We start from the raw sequence: 6,000 nt of genomic DNA, 5'->3' as shown, positions 1-6,000 counted from the left end.
CATTACTCAGAATGGTTCCCTGTAAAGTACGGAGCAGTAACCCTCATCAGGCGTCTGATAGTCTGCTAGGATTGTTCCTGCTGAGGTAACTCCTAGATATAACAGGCAGTACAGCAAGTAACTTTGACCAATCTGGCCCCTTCTCGTTATTTTTGTATAGAGTTTAAGAAGCGAATGAGATGGGGAAGAGGGGCCGGCACCCTTCTCACCCATCGCTTTCCCAGTATTTATAAGAGGTATGGCAGGGACAAGTCTTGTGCTCTACTAAGTACAGTTGCCCCTCTCACTGGCTCCTGGGATGGGTGATGAGCTGGGAGAAAGGTTCCTTTTTGATCTCTTTCTCTCAGGACCCCTTCTCTCATTAATTTTTCAAGGCAAAAGGAGTACTTTCTCCCTGAAGCAGGTGCTTTAGAGCTCACAGGCAAATAATACAGATGAAACGGCAGCTTTCCAGCTATTTTCTCTCTTTCTCAGTTGTGCATTCCTAAAGAGAATAATCATAGAAACCATAGGGACATGTGTGAGCTCTTTCTAGTTGCGTGTTATATTACAACAGTAAATCACTTCCATGAATGTGCTTTTTCTGTGTGGAAGCTGTTGGGTAATTTAGTTCAAAGTCAACTGAACTTCTTTAGTTACTTCAGAGATGACGTGTCCTACCGTAGTAGGGCACCTACAGCAAGTAGCCAGTCTGGTTTTTTAGCATCGGTTAGAAATATCTCTATTTATGTACACGAAAGGTGACCTTCAGACCTGTTGTGGTCTGCTAGGTAATACCCCCGGAATGGCTTGGCACAGGGCTTGGATTTATGTCCTTCTCTCTTTACCTTTTTTTGCCTCATGCTGGAAGTGGGCACAGTACCTCGGGCTTGAGGGTGGTCAGGCCCAAGCCTGTGCATCTGTTTGAGGAATAAAAATAGCGATCTTTGTTAAGCAGCTGTTATAGATTTTACAGAGTGTATTTTCAACGTTCCAAGCCCGGTTCAGCCCAGCTCTTCTGCTTCAAAGAAGCACACATTTAGGGATCGTACTACAAACATGGTTTGTGCAGTCCTTCGAAAAATAGCAGGGATTTTTTAGTTAAACCAGTATGGGAGATAAAGATGGTTTATTACTTGCACAATAAGAGTGTTTCTTAATGAGTGAATGTGAAATAACAAAGTGGATGTTGTGAAGAAAAGACAGGCTGTGACCCTCTATTGATGAGAAATATGTAAGCAAACAGTTTGTAATACATATTATGGGACAACACGTGCACAGGACCATACACCATAAATATACAGAATTTGATTATAACACGTATGTTTTGTTTATGTAAAAATGAGAATCTATATATTACACAGAATAATAATCACAGAGAATAGCTAAATCATGCACAATCGGTGAATGCTGGAAGTGTTTGTATAGGTTACATTTTTACAAAGAGACTAGCGACTAATCTGGTGACATTTAATAAAGTATATTCTTGGATTCAAACAGGTAGTAGAACAGCTTGAGTAATTGCATTGATGAGGAGTTAATGGGGCAATGTAGGGGAAGGTTGCATTGACGTGTTTGCTCTGTTTCTATTTGGACAGAGTTAAAAGTTTGGCTGAGGCATCGGTTACATCACTGCTGCCTTGCTTGTTCCAGTAGAATTGCAGTTGGTTCGCACTGGTGTAGCTAGGGCTGGATTCGAGATCCTTGCTTCAAGAAGGTTGCAAATAGCATCTTTCACAAGCACTGCATTCACCTACGAGGGAGGCAGAAACATGCCGTATACATATGTTATTAATTTGCTTCTTTTTGGCGAAAATTTGCACGGCAAAAGAATTCAGTAAGTTGTAATAAAGCTGGAGAACAAAGAAATTGCAATTTCCCTGCGTATAAACCATGCATAATCCCCAGTGAGCAGTTAGCATTTGGGGAACATAGGAAGAACTCTGGTGCTGGCAACATCTGTCTGGCACATGCAGTCACATCCTTCACAGCTGGGTTACCTTCCACTGGCTTTTCTTGCAATTAAGTTGACTTAATAATTGTCCTTATGTGCCCTAGATAAGTTGATCTCTTTTCTTTAGCTAGCAGGGGAAGCAGAAGTCTCTCAGGCTTACAAAATTATTAAGATGGAACTTCCAGAAACATCTCATTTCTGAGGTTTTTAGCCATTGATTTTTCCATGCTGCACTTCTCTTTGTTTACACTGCTTTCATTGTTGCTACTGCTCACAGACTGGCGGACAGCCAGCAAAGAGTTTGGCTGACTTGTCCATCTGTCTGCACTTCTGCTCGCAGTCAAAAAGATTTTGGATCCGCAGCTTAAAACTTACGTAGTCAGTTCCCCTTCAAGCTCTTCTTTAAGAAAATCACAAAGGTGAGAGAATGGTATGTAACTAAAGGAAATACATGCATAATAACTTCATCTGTAACTGCCTGGACACCATCCAGCATTAGTATTTAGGATGAGAGCTTTTATAAAGTCATTCTCTTTTAAACTTCTGTTGGCCTAAGTGGTGCAACTCCCCTTCTAACACCGCCTTCTGTTGGTCACTTCTCTGAGGAGCAGACTTTCATTTTTCAAATTCTAGTGGAAATAATCGACTAGGTTTAAATAGTGGGAAAAATAATAATAAAGCATGACTTCTCATTAAAAGTCTTGATAAATATATTGTAGAAATTTCACATAATTTCATGCTACCAGATAGGAATGGTCATTCCCGGTCTGCACAACTTGTTAAGCCTCAATATGTGATGCGTGGGATTTATTATTGTAACGTACTTGGTTTTATTCTGAAAACAAGTTTGCAGATACCTACAGTTAGTTCCAATGCGTTTGGGTTGGGTAATTTTGTTTTGAAAGAATAGTCATAGTCCAGCATCTTTAATCCAAGTACAAGTTTTCTTTCTAAGCAGAGTCCTTGGTAACAGAGGACACACAAAGCGCAAAGACGTGTCATTGCTATGTTCATATGCCTGTGGGAAAGAGGATCCTCACAAACAGATGTTATGTGTGGTTAGAAATCTCAGTATCTTAAGTACAACTCTAACACATGGTGCTTATTACTTACTGTACTTATTGCCTCCTGTATGCACGGAGTTCGCAGCGCATACTTGATGTGCTCCCTAGTGCTACACGGCTTCAAACTGAAGATTTGTCACTTACCACTTAATGTGGGGACTGATCTGACATGAACCTTTGAATCTCACAGGACACTGGGCCTTTCCCTCTCCTAATTATGGTTTTTATGATTTCCTGGACGGGGTGCTTGTGAAGGGATGCATGCAGCTATCTCTCAAAAATATTTCTTTTACAGAGGGAGGAAAGAATAATTTGTTCTACTAGATAAAATTGGGTCCTTCTCCGGTTCTGTACCATCAACGGCAGAATCCTTTGGGTGGGTGGGTGAATGTTATTTAGGAAGACTGAAATGTCAAGCTTTACCTCTGATAAAAACTCTTCCTTAAGCTCTTGAAATACGTTCCAAGTTTGTAGAATTAATGAGACAACATTTCAGAAGGTTCTTATAGCCCTCCTGAGTTTTTAATTTTCTTTTTTTTTTTTTCTGTATTTTTCTTAATTTTTATGGATATACTTACTCTTGAACTGAAAAGCAGAGTTACTAAGGCAGGTTAGCAGGGAAAGCTGTATGTGGTTTGTTTGAAAAATAGTGAGAGAAGAAAACCTGTTTGGGGCTCCTGGTTTTGTGACTCAATGTGCTGATCCAGCAGCTAATGAGTCCATCGGATGCTGCAGTATCTGTCCCCTGGGGAGCCCTTTTTTCTGTGCACTGCATCCCAGGTACTCACAAAGAGAAACCAGAAAACAATCAGCCAAGTACTTGAGGGAGATGCTCAGCCCTTTGAAGCAGATGAGGTTCATTCTGCCTGGTGGCTTTTGGGTTTGGCCGCTGCGATCGCTGGTCAGACCGAGGACGTGCCCTTGCAGAGCAGGCTCACAGAGCTGCAGAGCTGCCAGGGATGAATTTTCCGGGCGTTTTTCCATCTTGCCTCCCTGCTGGCTGCCGAGGAGGGCACCCAAATCCATTTTCAGCAGAAATTTCCTTGAACTGAAACAGTTGCCCCAGATTTATACCCAGTCAGTTTTCAGATGTGTTTTCAAAGGAAACTATGGAAATGAAACTTTGAATGTGTTGGTATTGTAACTTGTTCATGCTGATGTAAAGATCGCGCTGGCGTTTGCGCTGATAGTGGGCACTTTCCCAGATGTGCCTTTGGAGAGGCCCAAATGTGCTGATGTCCCTAAGGAGCCCCCAGCTGCGAGGCAGAGCCCGGTGCGTGATGGCAGGAGGTAGGGGCTGAGCCGCCTCCATTCCAGGGGTTTCTTGGCTATCACAGCCCTTAGCGTGAAATGCACAGGTCAGGTCGGTGGTCTTTGCTAGCTTGTGCCAAGCACCAAGCTGATGGCAAGCCTGAATTAGCCAGAGGTTTGAATGCTGCTTCCCAGATCCTGTCCTGAGCTTAATGCCAACACACGGGGTGAAATCTCCCCTGGGGTGACCTCTGTCTTGAATTCTGGGTCTAGGCACTCAGGCTGTCTTATGCTTCATGGCAAAGGAGAAAACTGTTGTGCTAATTGGAGGCACATTGCTCTCTCTGGACAAAAAGGGAAATGCCCTATTTGGCCAAATGAGGAGATATCGTGGCAAAATGGAAAGCTGACGGTGTTTTGACAGGTGGGAAAACAAATCCTGTAAAAGATCCACAGTTGAGGAAGGCAGATGATCCACCTCAGTACTGAATGAACCGATGCTTTCCAAAGCACCTGAGGAGCATTCCAGCCCGTGGCTGTACGGAGCTGCTGCTTGTTCGTTCTGACTTGTACGCAGTTTGATTTGCCACAGGTGGGCGAAGGATGAGCTGTGTTCATGCCCAGTCTTTGCTTTCTGGTTTTCCAGTCACAAAACTGGAATTTGCTGGATGACTGGCAGCTTGTTTATTGTGTGATTCAGTTGTGTGCAGGCAGAGCTCAAACCTGTGGCCGTTTTCCATGACAAAGGAGCCAGAGACTGTTACTGTCAAATCCCTGTGCTCAGACTTACAGCCAGATTTCCTGCCACTGTCACTGTCTTACGAACACTGGGTTGGTGGTTAGGTTTTTTTGCTTGAAGTGGAAAAGTATTATAGCTGCTGCAGGGTATATTCCCACAACTTCTGGTATGTGCTCAGTCCCACAGATTTAGAACAGAGGTATGGCTGCCACATTTTGTGAGTGCGCAGAATTTTCTCACCAAGTACAGGAAAAATGGCTAAGCTTGAGATTAAAAACATCTAAATTGTGTTTTCAGCTCTGTCAAGGAATTGCTGCTTTTTTTTTGTTGTTTTTTTGTTGAGTTGTTCTTGCTGACTCAATGTCCTCATCTGTAAATAGGAATAATTTGATCTCACATAGTTAATCTCTCCATATATGAGAACTGTATATCTAAACAAATATGAAATGTCATGTCAATCTGCAACTATCCTTGGTGTCTGAAAGAAAAATAACAAAAGCAAGGGCTGATTTTGTTTTTTCTCTCTCCTTTTTAAAACTATTGAAATCTAATTTTAAGTTGTAAATAATAACAACTGTCTTAAGTACTGATTTGTTAACTATGGTATCTAAAGGCATGGTTCAACCAACTAAATGCATTTGAGAACACGTCTACCTGCCATCCAACTTTATCTAATTCACATGGTTTTATATTTCTAGTGAGCTAACTTCATCCTAGAGCCATGAACACAGCTGAGACTAGATTACTACCCTGCCTCGCTGCAAATCCTGACAGGCAGTACAAATTACGGTTCGCAGTAGTTCTGGTTTTGTTCTCTGAAGTGGCTGGCTCAGCTATGCTTTGCCTTCTTTTCTCAGCAAGGTTGGCTAGGAGGTACTTCTAGCCATTAACTAGTGCTCCTCTTATTCCCAGGGACTGTCATCGGCAAATCCAAGGACAGCTGTGTGTTTGATTCATGGTCTGTCAGTTTAAACGGCACCCTGAACCTCCGCAGTTTTGCCCTTGCAGTCTTA

Source organism: Falco peregrinus, chromosome 8, assembly GCF_023634155.1.
Source record: "Falco peregrinus isolate bFalPer1 chromosome 8, bFalPer1.pri, whole genome shotgun sequence".
NCBI lineage: Eukaryota > Metazoa > Chordata > Aves > Falconiformes > Falconidae > Falco > Falco peregrinus.
This window is presented reverse-complemented; position numbering follows the sequence as displayed.